Here is a 26,588-nt window from a genome sequence, read left to right as displayed (position 1 = left end):
TGTGGGAGGCGGAGAACTTATCTGTGTAAAGGGGAATTTTTTATGTATATAATGGGTGTATTGCTGGTTTCTAGTAAGTCTTTAGACAGAAGTCCTGCATAGCTTCAAACCACTGATGTCTCAGTAAAATCTATTTCTTCATTCTCAGAAGACTGTTGTTACAGAGTTTCCTTTAGACTTCAGATTGTTTATTTTCTATTCACATATCTTCTCATGTTGAGCTGAGTTATATTTTAACCAGCAAGATTTTCCAGAAGAGCAGTGAAACAAACAATACTTCTGATAACTTTACAGCAAGGTTATTATTATCTTTTATTTATAAGGCACAACAAAGGGTTCACAGTGCTGTACATGACATATACGGAAAGCAGTGATCCATAACACGATACATGAACAAAATAAAAAGACCAGACATACTGAATGAATAAAAAATACAGGTAACATGGTAATGTAGATCAAATTATTTGTGAGACAGCAACTGAGATTGATGATAGTAATCAGTGAAAAGTAGGCCTAAGCTTAAGAAAACAGGGTTAAGGAAGCAGGCCAAGAGGTACAGGGGGTGATAATATTAGAAGGAGAACACAAGGAGAGAGGGCTCTGCTTGTGAGAGCTTACATCCTAAAGGAAAGGGGGAGACACAAATAGGGTGGTACCGACTGGGGCTGAAACCAGGACAAGGGAGTTTGGAGGAAGGGTGATAGACTTGAATAAAGAAATGAGTCTTAAGGGCACTCTTGAAGCCTTTGAGAGTAGAGGGTAACCTGATGGATGATGGGAGATCGATCCACAGCTGGGAAGGAGCACGGGCAAAGTCCTGGACGGGGGAGTGGGAAGAGGTGATCATTGGCAGAGTGGAGGGGAGGCAAGGAGTGAAGGTAGAGATGAGGTTGGAGATGTGGGGGGGGGGGGAGATTGATTGAGAGCATTGAAGGAGAGGATGAGAAGTTTTATTTAATTAATTATACATTTAATTCTGTAGGCCATGAGGAGACAATGTAGTGACTGGCGGTAAAGGACAGCAGAGATAGTGCAGCGTGACAAAAAAATGAGGCAGGCAGCAGCATTGAGGATAGACATAAGAGTAAAGCAAAAAAAAAAGAGTAAATGTTCTCTGGGACAAACCATATTACAATGCAAATTAGTTTATTATTTTGCACATAAGTTAAATACTGGCAGTTTTTTCATCTAGCACACAAATATTTGATAGCTTTATTTTTACGCTGAAATTTAAAGTTGATCTACAACATGCCTCATCCCAACTATAAATCTGTCCCCACATTTTAAATTTACCTCCCCATCCAACACAACATGGTCTTGCCCAGGTGCAAAGTTACACCTTTTTTTTGCTTTGCTCTCCTTAATGACTCAGGCCCAACATGTTTCTAACACCATGTTTACTGTTTTCACATGTAATCTCTATTATTTTAATACTGAAGAAGATGACATAAATGGATGACCACACTTTGACATAAGTTCCTCCTTTGAACAATACTGTTAGTGTTTGCAAGAAAAAATGCACAAATTTTCGAGCACACTATACTAAGAATTATTCTGCATGAAGCAGAGCATAATATTTGATCCACATCACATGTGATTCAATCCAATCACAAAATGAAAAATAAGTTGAGTGATCAACCAATTGTTCTGTATTCTGTCATATGGCTCACTGAGAAAGACAAAAATAAGCCAGAAGAGATACAGTATTTGTATAATATCATTTGCTTTATCTTTTATCTGAAGCTGTCCTTTTGCATTTGTCAAGCCTAAAAATAACATCTTGTCCTGACTACTCTACCAATCAATTTGACTGACAATGTTTTGTATCAAGGGAATAAGATTTGTACTAGTCTATAATCTTTACAAACTGCTTTCAAGGTTACAGAAGTATCATTGTCCTTTGTGGGAAAAACTCACTCACATAATAGGACTTCAAATATATTTAAAGAGTGTTATCATAGTGTGTTTAATAAAAGAGTTATTATTTTACTAAAATGTAATACAATATATATTGTGAAAAGCAAGCCAAACAAACATTACTGACACAGATTTGCTGAATCACTTTGCTATTTTATTCAGGCTTGTCAGGATGTAAGGAACAGATACTGTGGTAGTTTCAGCTATCACACTAAAAATATTTACAAAGTCGTGCAACTCTAACACTAACTAGACAGATAGTCCCCTAACGGGACAGAAGTCACTCACTGGCATTAGTTGCAGCACCCTCAAGTACAGCTATTTAAGCTTCATAACGTAAATGCTGATACTTGCCCAGAACCAGACCATACACCTGTGAAATAATCCATTTTTGAGTGCACATGTGCCTTTTATTTTAATTGATGACTATATTATTTGCAGGTGACATTAATTGATTTTTGTTTCTGTGCGTTCTTTTAAAACTTTATATTCTACCTATGTATTGGCCGTGTCCTGCATTGTGTTGTCTGTCACAGCAGACCGTACCCAGACCCGTAATCAACAGCAGATAATTCTTCTGATCCACTCCTTGTTGTATACGGACATGCGTATGCCCGATTTGCGTTTTTTTTTTTTAATAAAATGCAATATATGTTTGTTTTGCGTGCCTTAATGAATCAGACCCTTGATGTGTCAAATGTTTAAAACATCTTAAACATGTAAACTCATTGGTGAGATGTTACAGTCACATGTCAGTTTTGTAAACCAAGGTCAAGTATCGCAGTGACACTTGCATTGTGATGCTGCTTTTGTTGTTTTTTTTGGTGTCATTATCAAATAGAAATAGTAGTAGTTCTTTGAGGAGATCTTATTATGCATGACAGTAATTGGACCTTGCTGTAATATTATCAGAAATATTGTTTGTTTTGTTGCCCTTCTGGAAAATCTTGCTGGTTAAATTATAACTCAGCTCAACATGAGAAGATGTGTGAATAGAAAATATACAATCTGAAGTCCAAAGGAAACTCTGTAAGAACAGTCTTCTGAGAATGAAGAAATAGATTTTACTGAGACATCAGTGGTTTGAAGCTATGCAAGATTTCTGTCTAATGACTTACTAGAAACCAGCAATACACCCATTATATACATCAAAACTCCCCCTTTATATAGATATGTTCTCCGCCTCCCACGGATGCACATTCAAGCCAGGAGCTGATCAGAGAATCTGAAAATATTGAAGCCATTTGTAAAAGAGATAAAAGCAAGATAACATTAAATACATACATATTGTCTTGCGATCAACATAAAGTATAAAAATGCACAAAATAAATGCAAAATAGGCCATAGATAATTGATTACTTGGAAATATGTACATTGATTTAACATGATTGTTATGCAGATTAGACATTGATCAACTTGTTGAAAGACAAATCCCACAGACAGAGAAGAGTTGAAGCTTGCCCATGAACACCGACTGAATTGCTAATGAACAATAGTGGCATTTTGGGATAAATTACAAATTGGAACAAATATCTTTCTATTTTAAATGCAATATGGGCAAACAAATTGTCAAAAATTAAATAAATAAATTAGAGATCAGCAGTTCGGATTCAGAGAAATCCAACAGATCTGAGATTTGGGGTTCCAAGTAGATACAAAACACAACTCAATTCTTTGTGCCAATATAATTTCTGAAAAAAACGTAGTTTCCATCAAAATATGGAACCAAAACACTTGTTATAGAGGAAGTGTGTCATTGCACTTCTAAGCTGAAATGCATATCGACGGATTGTGCATTTGATAGTGGAGGTACGTTATTGTACCTCTTTGGTATGATTTTTTGCACTTTTGGCTTTGGCACGTCCGATGTATACGTTCAAGGGTGGAATGCATATTGTTTGGAGGTGTCTCATAGAGAAAACAAGGGAGGTATTGCCTCATATATTTTGCAGTTATATGCAGACTATAACCTTTTAATGAATCATGAGCTGCTGCAGACTGCGGGACGTTACTTCCGGTTTTATTGCCCCGGCCGTCATCTAGTCAACGTTCGAGATGCTGCTCTTCATTCAATTAAACTTGTTCCGACAGGTGTGCAGTCGGGCATGTGCACATTTCTCATATATTAGTTAAGCAGCCCCTGAAGATAATTATAATATGCCAATATAACATTCATAGCATTAAATACATATATATTTTCTTGAGATCAACATAAAGTATTAAAATACACAAAAAATATATACAAAATAGGTCAAAATGTGCCATGGACAGTAGGATTTAACATGACTGTTATACAGATTAGACAATAATGAAAGAAAAATCCCACAGACACAGAAAGGTTGAAGCTTCCCCACTGTATAGTGAACACTGACTGAATTGCTAATGAACAGTAGTGACAAAATGTTTGGTTTGTAATATTTATATGAAGGTGCTTGTACGCTGAATATGTGTTACATATATAGATTTTCTTTTTATTCAACCAAGAAGAAAGAGTATGGCTATATGTTGGACCCATATTTAAGATAAAGGCTATAGAACAATGAAACAGAATTTTACTGAACTGATGTGCAGGAATTATTTTTTGACACAAAAAGATTTATTATTAAATGAGCTTTTGTACCTCACATTAACACTGTTCGACTTGTAAATTGTGGTAATGATGATCTTTACTTTCTGAAACCAGTAAGTTATCCCACCCCTGTTGGAGCCCCTCATCAACCCATCCAGGACCTGGACCGAGGTTAAGGTCAGGGAGTGGGGGGATTTAGAGGCTGCTCCTACCCAAGAGAAAATTTGAGTGTACTAAAACATGTCTATGTTAGGGATCTGAAAATGGTCCTGAAGGAGGGCAAAAGAAAGAAAAAGATCTTGAGCATATAAGTTCTTCAGGGTGGCCAGACACTTGGTGCACCAGGAGGAAAAATTGAGCCCCAGAATTAGTTTTGAAAGAGCTTGAAGGGATATATTATGAGTAGGGAGTGCTAGTTCTTTGTGTCCTGTTACTCTATCCCAAATCTGCAGAGCATCCAAAATGGAGAGGAGGTCATAGGTAGAGAGAGCGGGCAGGCAGTTCTGGTGGTCCACAAAAGCTCTACTTAAGGATAGGATAGGCTAGGCACAAGGCCATTTTCAGGTCCACCCATGGTTTAATTTTAGGGGATAGGTACCAATCCCTAAGGTTGGGTAGTACTAAAATCGCCCTGTCTCTTGGAGAGGGTCATATGTTGATAAGACAGGAGTGGGCACTTTTGTTTCCAGACATATAACATCATCAATTTTTAGAGTAGGTATAAATACATTTTAAGGACAATATAGGGGATAGTGTGGAAAATATACATCAATTTCATAAGAAGCAGCAACATGTCCCAGTCAGCTGACCTAGTAGTTGATCCAGCTCTTGGCCAATGAGGTAAGATGTGAAAGTAGCGGTGCAAAGTAGGTAGTGATATGCATGTCCAAATATGGCAAGGATTTATGTGCCCAGATTAAAGGAAATTTCCATTGTAAGAAAACAAGGGATGACGGGGAGATATTAACAGACAATACCTCATATTTAATAATATTCAATTTATAGAAAGGCAGTGCTATATTGGTTCAAAATTAGCTTTAGAGCTGTCAACAAGGTCTCCGGCCTGGTGACAAACAGAAACACCTGCAACAAACACAATTTAGTAAGAATAGAAAGTGATCCCTGGAAAATATGATGCAGATGGAATCGCTTGTGCTAAAGGTTCAATTATAAGGGGCGAGAGCATACAGCCCTGCCTGGTACCAATAGACATAGAAAAGGGGAAAAAATACCATTGCTAAAGATCCTAGCTGATGGTCCTTGGTAAAAAGCTAGACTAACATGGAGAATATCACCCTGGTTTAACAGATACTGGATTACTAATACTAATCTTGATTAGCGCTGGCTTACCTGAGGTGCGGAGTCTAACGATCTCCCCGGTGTTCACCAAGAACCGCCGCAAGGCAAGGTGGGCTTCGCTGCCAGGAGTCGCAGGTCGCGGTCCTCAGGCTCGCCCCAAGATGTAGTGCAGCGGAGTGGAGCGGAAGATGCGGAGTCAATCAAGCCGGTTCGGTACACAGGAATGGAAGTAGGCAGAATCAGGAGGCAACTCGGAGTCAATCAAGCCGGGGTCGGTACACGGGTCACAAGAATAGAGGGATAGTCAGCAAGCCGGGTCGGTACACAGGGGTTGGAGAGCCAGGATAGTCCAAACAGGCAGAGATCAGAACACAGGAAGACACAGGTGACTGGAAGACACAGCAATCCACGAAGCACAGGAGCCAGGAACAGGTAAGTGTTGCTCTGACACTCAGCGAGTGTCAGAGAGAGTCTTAAATACATTTGGGGATTCAAATTCCCCGCCTCTAGAAGTGATCACCTGACCGCCTCCAGGTTGCGGTCACGTGACCGCGAAAACCGGAAGTGCGGCTTCCGGACGAGTGATGGAAGGTAAGTATGTAACACCTGGAAGCCAACTTTAACTAACATTTATCGCAAATATAGCCAGTGAAGCCTAACGAAGGCTTGCTCTGCATCTAGTAAGAGCAGAACTAACTCTTCTGTAGAGAGTTGTATGAAGTCTATAATGCTGAGAATGCATCAGGTATTGTCTGACACCTGGTGGACGGGTACAAAAATTATATCAAATTTAAAGAACAAGCTAAAGAATTAGTTGTTATTTTTAGAGAAAAGGAATATCCTCCTTCCTTATTAGATCATTCATTGCAGTCCTCTCTAGCCATAAATAGAGAGGACTTACTAGTAACAGATAAGTCTCATGAATTACAGGCATCATCATCTTCTTTTGAGTGTGAACCACTTTTTATTTCCAGATATAACAAATGTTCAACTAGAATTAGAAACATTATTAATCACAACTTTGACATTTTACATTTAGATCCTTTATTAAAACCTTCTTTGGGAGCAAAAGCTAAAATAGTTTTCAGGAAAGCCAAAAATCTTGGCAATTATTTAGCTCCAAGCCACTATGTCAAACGCCGAATTATTGGATCAAATAATACTGTTTCTTCCTGGTAGTTCTATATAAAAGCATAATCATAATTGTAATACTGAATTTAGTGTGTATATGCTATATTGTACATGTGGGTATCAATATGTTGGCAGAACAACAAGAAAACTCAAAATTCAATTCATGGAACATAGACATAATATTAAGAACAATAAACAAGTTCACAGTGTTCCATGGCATTTTGACATATGTCAATAATAATTCTGCAAATTTACCAATAATTAGCTTAGAATCTGTTCCCGCTACAGCTAAAAGAGGTGACAGACTTCAACGTCTATGTCTTCGTGAAACCCACTGGATCTATCGTTTGAATACATTGAAACCGGATGGTTTAATTAAATATACAGATCTTAATTTTGATTCAATGTGGTAAATATAGTGTATTCAACATATAGATATATTAATATCTATAACAAATATATTATACTGAATGTCTGATATTTATAATAAATTTGTAAGTCCATTAGGATATTTTCTATATATTGGTCTTTTGGGGGACTTGAACTAGGGGAGATGTACTAGTGAGATGCTTTGCCTGCTTAGCTATCCTTACATGAGATTATTGTAAGAGTAAAACAGAATACTTACAGATGATATAAAGAGACATAATCTATTCTTGTGGTTCTTTTGAACACTGTATACATTGTTAATTTTTAAATGTATGTTTCTCATATGAGGGATCCATTGATTTTATTATATTTTTTTTATTTTTATAATTTTATTACTTAATATTGGTAGCATTTTCCTGGTTTCCTATGTTTGATATTTTTCTTTACTAACACAACTTATTTTAATTATCCAATTAGCCAGTGATTGGCTTGGATTTGAATAAATAACCTTCTGGTTATCTTGACCAGCTAATCCTTCTGATGAAAGTGCCTCAGGGCACAGAAACGCATCAAGGCATTTACCATTTATCAGACTGTGCACACAGGTCAACAGATTGCATTTTTTCATGGTGGAGAGGATTCGTTACATCTTTACTTTGCCATTGTCTTCACTTATCTATATCGATCCTAGGAATTTCTACAAAGGTGGAAGCTTCACTACTGGCAGATCAATCGGTAATTCCCCTTTCAACAGTGTGGTGTTTGTGGAGCCACTATCTGGGCAGTCCTTCAGAGGGATTCCTCACAGCCGTACGTTGGCTTCAGCATTAATCACCTGTGCCAATCTAGTGCATGTCAGTTTGGTTCCTACACAGTATAACATCACGACCACTGCATACTCTGGCAGTAATTGTACAACAAAAGGATCTTTCATTCAGCTGACCTATCAGTAAAGTCCTTCTATTCTACGTTAGAAACATTCACCATACACACTGCTTAGAAACATCTGAAAGGAAAAATATATATATATTTTCTATTATGACATTGAGATCTCTATATTTGCACATCTGAATGGTTTCTAATGTAGATTTCAATTTATTCATCTGACATCATTGTATTTACAAGTGCTTATGTTTGGTGTATTGTTTCTAAACATTGCTACTTTGATATCAAATGTTTATGTTTTTTTAAGTTTTTGATGAATAAATGCATATATTTTTTATGTATGAGAATGCGACTTATTTGAATTATCAATTAACTTTTTAGCGCAGACAGTTTTTCAGGGTATAAAAACTCACCTGGTCCGAATGGACGAAGTTAAGGAGGAAAGGATTTAGACGGGTAACAATAATTTAGAGAATGTCTTCAGGTCAGTATTGCGTAAGGCTATAGGCCTGTAATTTTTGTAATCCGAGTGGTCTTTACCCGGTTTCAGGATCATGATGATCTGTGCTTTGAACATTTCAACAGGCAAGCTACCCCCACTCATCACACTGTTGAGCAATGTGGCGATGAGCGGAGCAAGAGCTTCCCTGCAGGTGGTATAGAATGAGACCAAGGGCCTTATCTTTGTAAGGCTGTTAATAACTGCTTCAACTTGCTGTGGAGATCAGGGGAGATTAAGGGAGGCCAGGTTATCGCTATCAAGTGAGCGGAGGAATGGCGGAGAAAGGCAGAAATGGAATCTGGAGTGGTGTCAGGATGAGGGCCCAAAAATAAAACATTAAATTGATAAATAGAAATGACCATGATTTCCCCTCAGTTAAAAGTTGTTGGTTTTTTTTTTCTTTAAAACATTTCGTCATTTAGCCCAGTGGGAGGTAATTAGGTAGAGCAGATCCTCTGTGAGGAAGCCAACTTAAGATATGCAGATCACAGACATCCATAATCTTTGATCATGTATTCCCCTTCCTAAGTAGAGGAGACTTCATTTCAATAGGTCTTGTAAAAACAAAATAACCACTAGGAGTAAATTAGGGAAAGAAATGTGCCTAGGTGAGATCCTTGTAGATAGAGACAGGAAGGCTATCTATGCAGGTATATAGAAATATGAACTTCAAAGAAAATGCCTTCAAATTTCATATTTTGGGAAATCTGTGTGACACTCTATACTGAGGGGCAGAAAACCACACCAGGGTAGTGAATTACAAGTAATAGCGGTACTAGAAAACAGCTGTAGTTACATGTCTTTGGGAAAGGTATGTCATATTGTTATAATTTCATCATATTTTGTATTTAAATGTGCAGGAGATTATGACTGGTTTATTGACTGGGGAGTTATGTTTCTGCGATATATTTGAGAAAAGTTAAGACAGGTCAAAACTTTAGGAATAGTTTTGAAGAAACACTAGGTGACACCCAAGAGATATTTCCGACCCCACATTAGCATCCACATTGCCCCTGTGAATGAGTTACATTTGCTTTTGCTTAAAAACCTGTGTTGTGAATGGACAAGTAGTTAGCTCTTGGGGATCAATCTAATTGAAGGACTGTCCATCTCTTCTGCCTGCCCCAGGCTTACAAATTATTATACATGAGTTATGCTCTGTACTTTTATCCCATTAGTTTTAATAACTGTTATGCAATTTTTTATTTGTATGTCAATTGTTTATTAATTGTTTTCATAACTTGTAAGCATTGTACTTTTTGTATATTAAATGCAAAAATTTTAATTCTGATGTTCTTATTGCCCTAAAATAAATTCACTGCCTGTTTAAAAGAGAGACATTGCTTGACTGGGTTAACTCTTTAGAAACAAGTGTGTAAAGTGTTAACTGTTTAGCTACCAGAGCACAGAGTGTGCGCAATTGGATAATTAAGTCATACGTTTGCTGCGGGCCTTATGCGTAGCTGATGGCAGTTCCGGGGAGGTGGGGAGAGTGTGTCTGTGTTAGGAATGGGACCAGCTAAATCTGTAGCCTAAGAAGTAGGTTAGAGTGAGGTTTAGGCTGAAACTTTGCAGTTAGCTTCCAAGTCACAAATGCGGTTTATGACATATAAAGGTTTCAGGAGAGGTTTCCTGACAAATTAGAGGTAATATATTGTTTGACTCTGTGAATATATGATAAGATATTAAATCAGAGAGTGGCTAGAGGTGGCTATTCGTGACAAGTGGATTGAGAGATACTACTATAATTATGTAGGTTAAACAAGCTTGCATAATATTTTGGCAAAGAGATTCACAAAATAGATTGCGGACCAACAACTTGCTAGCTCTCTTTTCGGCACAGTTTAGTTGCAGATATAATGCAGGCACTAAACAAGATATTAAGTTTTTCTTCACACTATTTAACGCCTTTTAAAGGGGTTTGGAAGGATGTGTCTGGTTTTGAAGTTCTAATTTTTCAAACTGAGATTCAAGGTCCATTTGGTGGTGTAAGTATTGCTTTGTCATGCGGGCGCCTATTTGGATAGCCTTTCCCCAGAATACTTCCTTCAGGGTACACCAAAGTGTGGAAATGGATGGGTCAGCTGGCTTATTGGTCTGACTGTAAAGTATTAGGGCTTCCAAGAGGGCACTTCTCCAAAAAGAAGTGAAGGAGATAAGATGGCATTCTCCAGGGCCTAGGGGGAACCCTAGTTTGGTGCAGGTTCCAGGGTCACTCAACAAGAGCGTGGTCTGATCATGTAACAGGTAAGATTTTCACAGAGCCATAGTGTTGTAAGGTCCATTTGTCCATCAGTATCAATTCCAACTTCAAGAAAGAAGTTGGATCCAACACACAGAGAAATTCTGGCGAGGAGGAGATTTTATAGCAAATATATCATGCATTGAAACAAAGTGGATATATCAGATGAAAACACTGATACCCCACGGTCTCAACAGTGATTTTGATTTAGGTTTTTTCTTGCAGTTATAAATATACGGCTTTTAATATATTCTTAATACTATAATCTTTATATATCCTTTTTAGTACTATTTCTTTTTAGTACTATTTCATTTATTATGACCATTTCTAATATGAATCAGGATGCATAAATCCTATTTTTAACACCTTTTATATAATTTTAACACCTTTTTATATGTTTTTAAAAACCCTAATTGAAATAAAGAATTTTTACCGAATGAGAACTGGAAACAGAGTATAAATCAGTCCCAAAATAGTGGGTATGTATCCTTGACAAAGTCCGCTAGTTGGATGAAACGCGTTGGGTCTTAATCCTCACTGCCACCGTAGCCGTGCATTCCACTCTGTTCCACTTTGGCTCATACTCTTTCCGCGGCAATACTGAAAATAACTACAAGCCGAAAAATACTCTACACATTGGCGTTTTCATCGGGACAACAATCAAACATCTCAATAGAGACATGTAGGGTATAAAGCCCCGTTTTTCCTGAAATTGTTTTATAAGTTAGCTTCAGTAACGCAATTTTGCAAAAAGAGCTATAAGCATTATATGTGTCCTGACTCAGGACCTGCATCAGAAAGTAGGGACTCGGAATGAGCAACCCCAAAGGGATCAGACCACCCCTGAACCCACAAACTGGTCAAGCCTAGGACTTGGAAGCTGTACCCAGAGACACAGAGATGGCTCCAGAATCTTGGAGACTAACTACAGTAACCTACTTTCCTGAATGGCCAGTAAGTGACTCAGAGGAATAGGTAGGAGAAAGATGGATCCTCACAAGGGGTAATTAGCTGGACTTTGAACAGCAACAGATACACACAATCCACACGAATAGTTAATGACTGAAGTCTGTACAACAGCAGATGGTAACACTGATGTAACAGAAGGAAGCTGAATCCACACAAAGAGTTAATGGCTGGAGTATGTACAGCAGCATGTAAACAACAACAGTGGTAAGCTTGAACCCGGAACTAGGAATTTGTTGCACTGAAAATTTGTTGAAAGTAGGAGGTGACTTTTATAGTCAACAGAGGGAACTAATTTGTGGACAAAGTCAGGTGCTCAGAATAGGCTGGATGTAGCAAATTGTTTCCAAGATGGCAGCCTCCACTCCATCAGACAAAAGTCTGATGGCCTTTTTGCAAATTCAGCAGAAAATCCTGCAAGGACTAGTATTTGTATTTCAGCAATGACAATTAGCAGTGGAGCTCTTCTCTTTGGGTGTATATAACACTGTACATGTTTTGGTGCAAATTCAGAAGAAAAGCCTGCAAGGACTAGTATTTGTATGTCAGCAATTACAATTAGCAACGCAGCTCTCCTTTGTGGGTTACCTATATAACACAGTATAATTTGTCTGCAGAATTACACCAACCCTGACAGCACTAGGATTTGTATTTTTCTGTAATGAGAATTACCAACGCAGCTCTCCTTTTTGGGTGTTACTTATATAACACAGTAGAATTGGACTGCAGGATTACATCGACCCTGTAAGCACTATTATTTGTATTTTTCTGCAATGGGAATTAGCAATGGAGCTCTCCTGAATGTCACTGATTACTTTGTTGAACACTGCTATCACCCTTTTCTTTCAATTCTATTACTTTCCCTGCCCAACTGCTCTACACTCTGTACTACCCCTTCTGTGACCCTCTCTCAAATGGCGCTAGATCGCCATGGTGGGCGGTAATTATAGATTCCAAAACTTGCGAGATCCGAGATGATGTAACAATGACGTTTTGCCTCATTTTCGATTCCAAGAAAGCGCAATAGTACCGAGCCGAGTCGGATCAGTACTCGCATCCACTAAGTTCGGGTGTGTTTGGTTCCCGAGGAATCGAGCCTGGGCATCTCTAGTTATATTTCAAACTCATAAATGCTTTCATTCACAAGTGTAATATAAATCTCCCTTTCTTTCCTCTCTTACAGAGGTCTGACTTTTAAAGGAGTTATTTACTTTTACAGATGTGCCAAACTTTTCTGTTTTTCATTTCACTTATCACTCCACAGATCGGTTTTATAAACAAATAAAGCAACAATTGTGCAATTTGCTTAAAAAGAAACCAAATATTCTTTATTTTTCATAATATATAAAAAATATAAAAAACATTCCAACATCCAGTTTTAACATTTCTTTCCAGTCCCTATGAAGATGGACTCTTACCCCATTAAGCATATAACAGGCATGTAAGGATCTCAATCGCTGAAAGATGATATCAGCAGGTGCCGGCCACATTGCCTCACAGTTCCGAACTTGTAATCTCTTAATTCCCAACTGAAACATCTACCCTCTTTACTAATTTACTCATTAGCCCAGTGGTTCCCAAACTTTTGCAGTTCGCGGCTCCCTTAGAGTCTCCAAATTTTTTCAAGGCACCCCTTCAAAATAATTATTGAGCAGTCCTATTTTAGAAGTAGTTGGGTCAAAAAAATGTAATAAGTATTTAGGTCAGGAAAGAAATTGTCACGCTGTCCCCCCTCCTCTGCTCTCTGTCACGCTGTCCCCCCTCCTCTGCCCCCTCTCACGATGTCCCCCCCTCCTCTGCACTCTCTCACGATGTCCCCCCCTCCTCTGCACTCTGTTACACTACTGCCCCTCTCATGCTGTGTCCCCCTCCACTGCCCCTCTCAGGCTGTGTCCCCCTCCACTGCCCCTCTCAGGCTGTGTCCCCCTCCACTGCCCCTCTCAGGCTGTACTCCTCCTCTGCCCCTGTCATGCTGTGTCCCCCTCCACTGCCCCTCTCACGATGTCCCCCCTCCACTGCCCCTCTCACGATGTCCCCCTCCTCTGCCCCGCTGTCACCCTCCTCTGCCCCAATGTCTGCCCCGCTGTCACCCTCATTTGCCCCTCTGTCTGCCCTCTGTCTGCCCCTCTGTCACACTCCTCTGCCCCTCTGTCTGCCCACTGTCTGCCCCTCTGTCACACTCCTCTGCCCCTCTGTCTGCCCGCTGTCTGCCCCGCTGTCACACTCCTCTGCCCCACTGTCTGCCCCACTGTCACACTCCTCTGCCCCTCTGTCTGCCCCTGTCACACTCCTCTGCCCCTCTGTCACACTCCTCTGCCCCGCTGTCACCCTCCTTTGCCCCGCTGTCTGCCCCTCTGTCTGCCCCGCTGTCACCCTCCTTTGCCCCTCTGTCTGCCCCGCTGTCACCCTCCTTTGCCCCTCTGTCTGCCCTGCTGTCACCCTCCTTTGCCCCTCTGTCTGCCCCACTGTCTGCCCCGCTGTCACCCTCCTTTTCCCCTCTGTCTGCCCCGCTTTCACCCTCCTTTGCCCCTCTGTTTGCCCCGCTGTCACCCTCCTTTGCCCCGCTGTCTGCCCTGCTGTCACCCTCCTTTGCCCCGCTGTCTGCCCCTCTGTCTGCCCCGCTGTCTGCCACTCTGTCTGCCCGCTGTCACCCACCTTTGCCCCTCTGTCTGCCCTCTGTCTGCCCCTCTGTCTGCCCCTCTGTCTGCCCACTGTCTGTCCCTCTGTCTGCCCCTCTGTCTGCCCGCTGTCACGCTCCCTCTCACTCCTCCGCGTGAGCCAGCTATAGGAAAAAACAAAGAGCACATAAACTTGCCAATCCACGCGGCGCCGGGATCCAGCAGCCTCCTCTCTCCCGCAGCAGTCACTGACGTCGATATTCGGGAGAGAGGAGTCTGCTGGGTCCCGGCGCCGCGCGGATTGGTAAGTTTATGTGCTCTTTGTTTTTTCCTATAGCTGGCTTGCGGCACCCCAGTGACAGCGCCGCGGCACCCCTGGGAGCCGCGGCGCACACTTTGGGAACCGCCGCATTAGCCAATAGATTTCTTAATACTTGCAACATGTACTTTTAACTGCATTCTGAACCAGTTCATTCACATACATATTTTTTCCCTGAGTATGCAAGAGAAAAATAACTCTTTTGAAAATATATCTGTTTTCAATATATTATTTACAAACATCTCATGTTATCCCATGTTATATAGTATATAGCAAAGATAATCATGTACTTTCAACCACTGTGCATCCATTATTACAACAACCTCTCAAAGAAGTTTTCTCCTTGAAATGCATCTTCCATCAAACTAAGTCACTTATTATTTTAGGGGCTTTTTCACAAAATAAATGAGCATGTGAGAACTTCATTACATTTTATAAGTCCAACTTACTTCTGTTGGGATCAAACTAATAACCTTGTTTTTTCAACTGGAGCCTCTACTCTCTATACTACAGTCCTCCTCTAGTTTGTCATTCTGTGTCATTGCTTCCTAAGGTGCCTATGTTATACGGGAATTACGTTCTCAAAACAAAATTGAACAGCAGACAAAATTATGGGGAGTCAAGGCTAAGATTGAGTAAGCGGAGGTGGCACAGGTTAAAATTGGGTCCCCACAACTTAATCAGTGTAGGAGTTGCAGTAGGGTGCCTGAAGGAAATCAGGATATTTGAAGCCCCCAGATGTGGGGGTGTAGCCTCAGAATGTTAATGGTTCCCAATAATCAGACACAAGGGTATGGAGTACTGTTCCGTATGACTTTGGTGAGTAATGGGGGGTGACAGCCAGATGATGGGAGCTGAACTATTACACCCACCTCTTGTGTCTCTGTGGTATGTAGACAGCAGGGCCATCGAGAGGAGAGTGTCGTGCCTCAGCAATTGATGGGCAGGACCCACAGTATGTCACCGTCACGGGCCAGAGTTACAATAGTTAGACTGTGTCCAATGTGGAAGACTCAACCATGACCTTCCGCACTCCAGGCCAGGTATGATGACCAAAATTAAGCTGACTCATGGGATGAAGAGCCTAGATAGCACAGCAGAGAGCACAATGGAGCACTGCACATGGCCTAACTGCAGTTGCAGGACGCACAGTTGACTCTGAGATTAGTTAAGACCCTTGTGTTTGGCAATCAAGTTGCAACTCCGAAATGGTGGCCCTCGATCTGTTAAGCAGGGTCCAGCAGTGGAGCCGATCCCATGCTGTAGGAGGCCACGATGGGGTGGGGGGCAGCGACCGTTGGGGTCAAGCTATGCTGGTGATATAGCCAGTCAAGGCAGGATGCCAGTTGTCCCCTGATGAGTGGAGAGTCCTCTGCGGTAGGTGCAGGTCACTGAGCACAACCACATCCACTTTTAGCATCTAGAAAATGAGCAAATTGGCTATCAGATGGTGTGGGGGACCATTAGAAGGGACTGGAGACTGAAATGGAAAGACAGAGTGTCCCCTGGGTACACAATGAAGGACTCAATTGCCAGAACTCCAGTAAAACATGTCTACTAAAGATGGCGTCCAAGCCACAACCCCACCAGCAATTTTTCTAACATAAAAACTTCAACAGTAACAGTGATGTGTGGGTTAAAAAGATATAGGATATAATAAAACTCAAGTAACTGAATTCAAACACCATAGAATTAACATGTAAAATACTATTTTAATAATGATAAAGCAAAATGTTAAATTATCATGATTCAATCCACATATATGACAAATAATAGTAGAGAGAGAATTACACAGCAATTGAGTTTCAATACAATCTTATCTTAGGTTTGGTCACATTAAATCCTCCTTCCAAATCTTGGGTAACAATTCTCGCTCAATATAGAGCTTTATAAATGCAAAGTTATATATTTAAGAGCCAAATTATATATTATCGAAAAGCTTGTGGTGTAGGTAGAGATTCTAGTAATATGATGTAAGTAATGCATTTGGGCGGTCACGCTAACCAGTCTTGTGTGCTGGTTTTCTATTCTTGAACTAAGTCTGTCAGGGCTTTTGTAGCAATCTTGAGCTTTTTAATTCAAGTAATGATCCCAATGCACAGCTTAAGGCAGCTCTGTGCTGTAAAGAACACACACGCTCTCAAGGCTTTATGCAGCTTTGTGATGTAGGAGAGCACACACACATGCTGTTATCACAATGGTTGCTCTGCTCCATGACAATGTAAAGTAGTATTGCTTTAGCAACGAAGGGTCAAGATATCCTTCTGGAAAATCTCTCTCAAAAAAACCTTAACCTGTCACATGTTTCATCACAATAGTTTGTGACTTATTCAGAGAGAAGTTACAAAGACCTGAGTTCTCTTATATAGATATTTCTCACTAATTCATTAATGATCAGCTTTTGTTTTGTAATCAGAAGACAAAAATAATTTAAATACAACAATTCTAAAATGGATAATAGATCACATAACGTAGCCTGTGTCTTCAAATATGCATTTTCAAAACTAATTTAATTGATTTATCAGATATTATATGTGTATAGGGCTATAATCAAGCAGTTACTATTAGTGCACAATACAACATTAACTTTTCATTTTGTCTAGTAAACATTTTAAATTGTCAACAATGATGTTTATATTTAGGAAACAGATTGGCATGATATTAAGTAGCAAAATGTTAAAAATCACCTTAATTTATAAAAAATAATGTCTTTAATATAAAGTACATTCAAACAGAATTTTAAAGTTGAAACTCTAAAATGAATCAAGCTAATGACTCCAGCATTGCTAAGCCCTAAATCATAATATTAACATTAAATAAGCATAGCCTCTACTAAACATTTAATATTATTAGCAATGAGATAAGTTTAAAAAACAGAGTTTGACATCATATTAAGTAGCAAAATGTGGAAAGGTATACTATCAAATGAGATTTTAAATATTACACTTTATTTGTAACTAACTTAATATACTAACAAATAAAATGTCACTTCAGTCAAACAGGCGCTCAGAACGACAGCTTGTAGCTAAATCAATAAGGACATACCCATACCCTAAAAGTAAATAACATCACAAAAATAAGGGATAAACTGACAGGTGCCAATCAATACTTAAGAAGACATTAGATCTTCAATACATTATAGCAAAAATGTACACATAAAAGTCAATAAGGAGTCTTATTGAAGATATGGATCCTCCCAGAAATGATCCTATCATCAAAATCAGCAATAAAGCTCATTTAATAAAAATGCTCCTTATATCATTCGTATCAGTCAATAGGGGGTATTCAATTGAGGGCGGGATCACCGAAAATCCCGCGCACTAAAAATATTACCGTTAATACGGTAATATCTCGCTGGATTTCAGCTTGCAGCTCCCTGAGCTGCGAGCTAAAATCCAGCGAGTAAATTACCATATTAACGGTATATACCCGCAGGATTACCGTATTAACGGTAATATTTTTAGAGCGCGGGATTTTCGGCGATCCCGCTGTCAATTGAATATCCCCCTATATGTCTACAGACATTAACCTGAAACTCTCCGTGTAGATCTCCGTTCTCACATCATGAGGATATAGCAGTTCCGTGGTGACCTGTCATAGGTCTGTAAGACACTGCTCCGATCGTATCAGATCACATTCACAAAAGAATGGCAAAGGCTTCAAATGGGTCTTCTCACAGATCTATCAATTTATTCTCAAATCGAGACAAGTAGTTAAGCCAATTTGGTACCGGGGCCACAATAAAAAAACATAAACTGGTCTCAATTCCACTGCACAGCTATCTGGACTGCGTAGTGTAGTGGCCCCGGTACCCAATTTGGTACCGGGGCCACAATAAAAAATAAAATATACTGTTCTCAATTCCACTGCACAGCTATCTGGACTGCGTAGTGTAGTGGCCCCGGTACCCAATTTGGTACCGGGGCCACAATATAAAACCCTCAACTGGTCTGAATACCACTGCACAGATGGTGGACACCGGATGTACGTCTAACACCAACATAGCAGTTAAGGCCGCAGTTATATTTTTTTGGAAATACAGAAAGAAAGAAAGAAAGTAGTAATAGAAATGGCAGTTCCTCTTTTTTTGAAATACAGAAAGAAAGAAAGTAGTAATAGAAATGGCAGTTTCTCTTTTTGGGAACTACATATAGAAAGAAAATATAAATAGAAATGGCAGTTCCTCTTTTTTGAACTACACAAACAATGAACGTAGTAATATAAATGGCAGTTCCTCTTTTTGGGAACTAGATATAGAATTAAAGTATTAAATAGAAGTGTCAGTTCCTCTTTTTGGGAACTACTAATAGAATCAAAGTATTAAATAGAAGGGGCAGTTCCTCTTTTTGGGAAGTACATATAGAATTAAAGTATTAAATAGAAGTGGCAGTTCCTCTTTTTGGGAACTACTAATAGAATTAAAGTATTAAATAGAAGTGGCAGTTCCTCTTTTTGGGAACTACTAATAGAATTAAAGTATTAAATAGAAGGGGCAGTTCCTCTTTTTGGGAACTACATATAGAATTAAAGTATTAAATAGAAGGGGCAGTTCCTGGACTCAGCAAGGACACAGCACTGGACTGATGCACCACTGGACTCAGCAAGGACTTTTTTGATTTTTTTTTTCTATATTAATTTAAAAGGATTTTGGTAGAATTTTTCTTTTTTTTTCTTTTTATGGAAGAATTTTTCATACTTTTGAAAGAAATATGCACTTTGCAGAACAAAGCACAGGCCAAAATGCACCACTGGACTCAGCAAGGACAGAGCACTGGACTGATGCACCACTGGACTCAGCAAGGACAGAACACTGGACTGATGCACCACTGGACTCAGCAAGGACACAGCACTGGACTGATGCACCACTGGACTCAGCAAGGACTTTTTTGATTTTTTTTTATATTAATTTAAAAGGATTTTTGGAGAATTTTTCTTTTTTTTTCTTTTTATGGAAGAATTTTCAATACTTTTGAAAGAAATATGCACTTTGCAGAACAAAGCACAGGACAAAATGCACCGCTGGACTCAGCAAGGACAGAGCACTGGACTGATGCACCACTGGACTGAGCAGGACAGAGCACTGCCAAAAGCACCACTGGACTCAGCAGGACAGAGCACAGCACAGCACAGCACAGCATGAGAAATAGCAGGACAGAGGACCACCTAACACACCCTCCCTCTTCCCTGATCAATGCCCGAGTGAAGATGGCGGCGGCAAGCGGGGAATTTAAAGGTTCCGAGTATCGCAAGATCCGACAGTGGTATTATGACTCAGAGCCTCGTTTTAAGTTTCGGAATCGGCGGGAATACCTGGACAGTGCTCGGATCTGACTCGGATCCGCAATGTTCGGGGGGGCTCGGTTTCCAGGAATCCGAGTGCGCTCATCCTTACATAAAATCTTGTTTCTTCTCTAAAACACTGTAGTCATTAGTCAATAGAGTCTATATCACTTATTAAATTGAATACTGATCTGCTTCAATGAGTTCTTATCACTCTGAATACATTTTAATTACTCTTGAATCATTGAAGAACACGCGGAAAACTCCTTTCTATCAACCACATGTTCATTGTCAAACTAAACATAGTCCTTCCCCAAAATCTCTTTCACACTGAATGATAGAAGGAAAGAATCTGCCCCTTTCACTTTTCAACATGCTGAGGTTCTACACAGAAAAAAGAAGGGGGTACATTCCATTTTCTCTCTGCTGTGCAGCTCATCCTCACTTACACTGTATATTTTTTCTCTCACATTCTTATATACATACATCTGTAGGACATTCATTTAGTTGCTTACTTTCTACTTTCATTCAACATCAAAGGTACATGTTACAGGGAAGATTAGTTTGCCAGAAATCTGCCCATGTAAGGTACTTAACAGTAATTAAACCATTCTTCCTATACAAGTGACTAGCAACTGACCCTTTAACAAACCTTGTTTTTAACCCAACACAATATAATGCTAATCATAATATTTAAACCCTTTGCTTGGGCCCTGTGAACCACAGCACCACAGACAAAACAAACCACCTCTGACTTAGCAAGACCCATTCACCGTGTCGGGCAAAAGGGTCACAACACAAAACCAATATAGAAAGAGAAAAAGGATGAATGCGCAAATCCACTTCTTATTAACTGTATAATCAAAATTTAATGATACCAAGTTGTTAGACCATCACAATCTCACATATGTATAAAAAAATGGAGAACATGCCTATACATAAATCTCTAAGTATATCCCCTTAATAATTGCATATACACAGCCTCCAATCAATAATCTTTAAAATCTGGAGAAAACGGACTCTAGCGTCTTAACTCAATATTATAATGAGTGAAACACATTTTCATTTTCATGAGACAAAATAAAATAAAATAAAATCTTATATCAGTATGGACATATACGGCAACAATGTATCTCCTTGATCTCTGGACGCTAGAGTCCGTTTTCTCCAGATTTTAAAGAGTATTGATTGGATGCTGTGTATATGCAATTATTAAGGGGATATACTTAGAGATTTATGTATAGGCATGTTCTCCATTTTTTATACATATGTGAGATTGTGATGGTCTAATAACTTGGTATCATTAAATTTTGATTATACAGTTAATAAGAAGTGGATTTGCGCATTCATCCTTTTTCTCTTTCTATATTGTACTATAGGAGATTGGACACTATCTCCATTGAATTGCTGCAATTTACTTCTTATACTGATTAGCAACATTCAAAATTGTAGCGCCAGAGATCTTGTGAGTTTTTGGTGGTACAACACAAAACCAGAAAGAAAAAATTAACCTCAGAAGGTTGCACATTGACATAACAGCAATGACAAATAAGCCCTCACCGTATTATCAAACTAATACAGATTATATACAGACTGCACATCATCAATCACATAAACATATCATAAACATTTAGAAGCTCCATTTCTACCATTGGCGATAGTGTCTGTCCCGTCTAAATTGGAACTGTTGGTTGGTGTGACATCATTAATTAATAATTAGAAGAATTAATAATAAAATCTGATTGAAAGTAACCTATTAAGTGAGTTGAGTTTCATTGAGGTTCTAATAGAATTGAATTCACTGAAGACTCGAAATGTAGAATTTAGTGTGTTATTTATGATTATCTTTATATACTATTTGGAGTTAGAATAGCTTTTATCATATTTGAATATATTTATATATTGATATTTAATCAAATACTTGTTTATCTAAGAAATCCATGTAATTTTTTTCTGTGTGTGTCAAAAAATTCCATGAAAGTGGTTGAATTTGTAACCATTACTATATATGCCACTGAAATATTTGGAAATTGTATTTCGTTGAAAAGCTGCTATATAAATGTAAATAATGCTATTATAGTTTATCTGACTGCAGCAACTTATATTACTTTTTTTTGCTATTACTTTTTTGTTGAATGTTCAGTGTTAGCAGAAATCTCCCTCTTGAAAAATGATAGGTAAATGTATCATCAGAAATAATAGCATTCTGATACAAGCAGAATTGTCAGCTTCTTGTTGCTCCCTTTAAAAAAACAGTTTTTGATATTCTAACAGTTTAATAATTCAATTAAGGAAAATGAGGATGATAACTGATTACATAAAAATAGACTTATAGACTAGCTTTAGTCTCTAAATACTGACATGAATTCAACAATATAAATATCAAACATTCTGTTGTCGAATTAATATCATGTAGTTAACTTTATTATACTTACAATAGGGGCCAATTGTGTCCTGACCTGCCTGCTGCATTTGCACTCATCTAACAGAGTTTACTTCCAATTTGCATTTCAATTTTAATCTTTTGACATTGACTGGATAAAGGGCAGTTTAGAATAATTAGGAATATTTGTCATTTGAGTCATTAGGGGTTATGTTTACTGGCAAAGCTCAAAAAAGCACATTGGTAGCTGGTATTTTCTCCTTTATGACATTAGCTTTTATAAAGGGCTGAGGGCAAATAATTGCAAACCGAAAGCCCTCTGCCCCTCTGTTTCATAAGAATAGTGCAAACTGTCTGGTTTACAACCACATAGGAAGTGGTGTTGTTATCTACTTTCAGAGGAGTAAATTGCTTACGGTAAACACACAAAATTTACCATTCATACATTAACATGGCAATATAAGAATGTAATTGATATTTCTACATGACGTTAATCCAGATCCAAAACCAAAACGGGGGTTAGTGAATATCTCTAATATATATATATCTATCTACTATATAAATGCCTAGTATATATATATATATATATATATATATATATATATATATATATATATGTACATATATGAATTCTACAGACTTTCTAATATTTTTTGTGGTTAAATCTAGATTCTAAAATTGGTTTGTTTAATTGTACTTATCTATACATTGTTATTATTTACCCCATGTCTACCTCATACTATTTAGAGTGACTCTTCTCGACTAATGGCAGTTGGAAGAACTTAATTCCAATACAACTGCTGTAATTTCTCCCTCACAGAATGGGATGTCAACTTGTAAACTCAAAGTTATGGCTACCTAATAATACATGGCCTCTTCCACTTCTCTCCTGTGTATGTCCCTTTTGTAAAACTGACCTTTCCTTATTGACCAATGTACAGCAAGTATCCATAGACTTTCTAATGTACAAGGCTCACCAAATCATTCATTCTGTAAATAGTTACAATTAAAGAATTGCAGTAAATATGAGGTTTCAATTGGGCTAATATTCACTATTATCAGTTACGGGATTCTGGACACAGCACCAGCTAAGATTGACAAAGCCAGAGAGAAATGGTGCAGAGTCTATTATTGGTATTCACCACATCCTGTTGAAAATCGGGATAGATTTGGCTGCATGTAGTAACCATGTTGCACTTCACTGAACTGGCATTTACTGTGGTGGACAGAGCACTACAGGTAAGTAGCTCTGAAGGCAGAATAGTCAGACAAGCTAAGGACAGCAGGGTGCACATTAAATTAACAGAATCAGAAAGCAGAAGAATAGCCAGGAAGAGCCAAAGGCCAAAACTAATTTGGCAGTACAAAGTCAAGATCCAGGTATCACAAAGTCAGTAACAAGCAAAGTTGAAAATTAGGAATCAAGCAGTAAACATGATAACATGCTCAGGTGCTCAGAATAGCAAAGCTGATATTCTGACAGAGAATGACAGGTGGAGCAGGTTTATATACTGTTTGGGAGTTCAACTTTCTACCTCTGTGATGTCAGCAATCACCTGATTCCAACTCAATAATTTTGCATCATCTGTGTTTGCTTTGCTGTGCATTGAAAGTTGAACACTGAGTCCTGCTTCTAAGTACTGCATGCCTGACAATTGTTAATTTTAATTTTTGCTCTTGAACTTTATGATTGATATTAATTTGTTTTGTATAGACAATTTTTCCTTAACTAGATATTAGGGGTTGGTGCAGAATGAATAAGTTGCCAGTTTGCGTAGCAAATCTGCATTAAATAGTTTTGCATATGCCCAGAAAAGTGAGCACTAGCTTATGCACCCATGCAGATTTGGGGCATTCTAATGTAGTCCGAGTAGAGTAAAGGTGTGTTTGTGCACTTACAAATAGAAGCATATGAGCCGGGGAATATTATTTTCTGGTGATCAGAAGCAGGTGCAAATAGCAGATGATGATGATGATGATGGCAACCCCTAGCATTAGTGAACAACTTGTGATTGACTGTCTGTGAATGCTCCACTTATACTGATTGCACAGTGCAGATGTTGTTTTGTGACGTGCATCTTTTTTTTACGGGGTTCAGGTTGTTTATATCGGTAGGGCCTTGAAGAGCTAATCAAGATGACAGTCACTAGAGCATACTTGCCTACTCTCCCGGACTCCCGGGAGAGTAGGCACAACTCCCGGATATTAAAAAAATGCAGAAATTATAATATCGGGAGGTGGGGCTAATCACATAATTAAGCCCCGTCCCCGCAATTCAATGCCGCGAGCTGAAATCCAGCTTGAAAAGTACCTTAATAACAGTATTTACGCGTAATAGTGCGTGTGGCGCGTTACTTTAGGCTGTGACGCCAACAATTGAATAGGCCCCTAAGTGCATTAACACAAAAATACAAAATTCTTTTATTGCAACTAAACATTTATTTCACTAATCATGTCATCACTATATTGGAAAATTTTCTTTGCAAAAATGCTGTAATTGTTAAGTTTAGAAACATTTAGAAACACACAGTATATTTTTGGGGTATTTAGATAAACAGCACTTCTAAACTGACCTTTTAAAATATTTCTAATGTCATCTTTCAACATACAGTAGGAAGAAAACTGCAGAGAACAAGTAATGGGTATTACTGCAAAGAAGACATTATTATCATTATTATTATTATTATTATTATTATGATTATTATTAACATTCATTTATGTAGTATCACTATAATCTACAGTGCTTTACAATTGGAAACAAACACATAAGTGAAACAATATTAAGATTTAACAAACAAACAAAGTGATAGGAGGGCCTTGCTTGCAAGCTTACACTCTAAAGGAAAAAGGGGCCTGATTCATTAAGGGTCTTAACTTAAGAAACTTCTTATTTCAGTCTCCTGAACAAAACCATGTTACAATGCAAGGGGTGCAAATTAGTATTCTGTTTTCCACATAAGTTAAATACTGACTGTTTTTTCATGTAGCACACAAATATCAACTTTAAATTTCAGTGTACAAATAAGCTATCAAGTATTTGTGTGCTACATGAAAAAACAGTCAGTATTTAACTTATGTGCAAAACAGAATACTAATTTGCACCCCTTGCATTGTAACATGGTTTTGTCCAGGAGACTGAAATAAGAAGTTTCTCAAGTTAAGATCCTTAATGAATCAGACCTAAGGTGTTTCATACATGAGCAATGCCACGAATTGTATATTGTTCCAGCCACATTGCAATGGAAAAACTTGCTTAGTGGTGCTATATGATGTATTCACATAACAATGTTGGTTTTAGGATCAGTAGGTTGATTAAGCAAAGAAAGAAAATACAAGTTTGCATAAACAGTGTAGAAAGGTGGTAATTGTGGAGAATATCCTAGTGAGAAAACAGGGTGGTGAGGGAAGCTTGCATGAATAAGGTTGTTGTCACTGAACACTTGAAGGTTTGGAGGCTAAAGGAAAGTCTATTACCATGGTACCCACTAACCAATGGTGCCATGTAAGTCCAGGAGCTGTTTACCATGGTGCTGGGCTGCCTTTTGGTCTCTGTACATTTTTCTTTACTCCACCCTGTACTGATTTCACATTATGAATCCAAAGGGGTCTTTCTGAGAATATGATGATACTTAAAGGAAGACACATTTGTTCACATTATTTTTAATGTGCTGTTCTTTGGTTGGCAATTCATCCCAGTTAAGAACATGTTAATGGTTTTAAGGGTCTGCTGGGGTTTTGAACCCAGGACCTCATTTTGTGGCTTAACCCCTTGACCCTCTATCCCTGTTGTGGAATTGGTGTATCTGAGTGCTGGTCTTGTCCTTGTTTGTGGCCTTGTGACATTTGTGTTTGCTACTGACCGTGTCACTGTTACCAATGAATGTTTCAGCTTCACTTAGGCTGGGTACGAACTGAAGCATTTGCTTATGTCTGCCTCCTTAATTATAGCTATGTGTCACTTTATTGTACACTCAATACACATTAAATAAAAATGAAAAATATGCATATTAAATTTGTCTACGTGCATAATTATATAAATTCTTGTATATAACACGTTTTTGTGTTTCCTACAGTTGTGTATAAATGTGAATTTTTTATATGTCTGATT

This window comes from Mixophyes fleayi, chromosome 7 (assembly GCF_038048845.1).
Source record: "Mixophyes fleayi isolate aMixFle1 chromosome 7, aMixFle1.hap1, whole genome shotgun sequence".
Taxonomy (NCBI): domain Eukaryota; kingdom Metazoa; phylum Chordata; class Amphibia; order Anura; family Limnodynastidae; genus Mixophyes; species Mixophyes fleayi.
The sequence above is the reverse complement of the archived record's forward strand: the minus strand, read 5'-3'. Positions refer to the sequence as shown.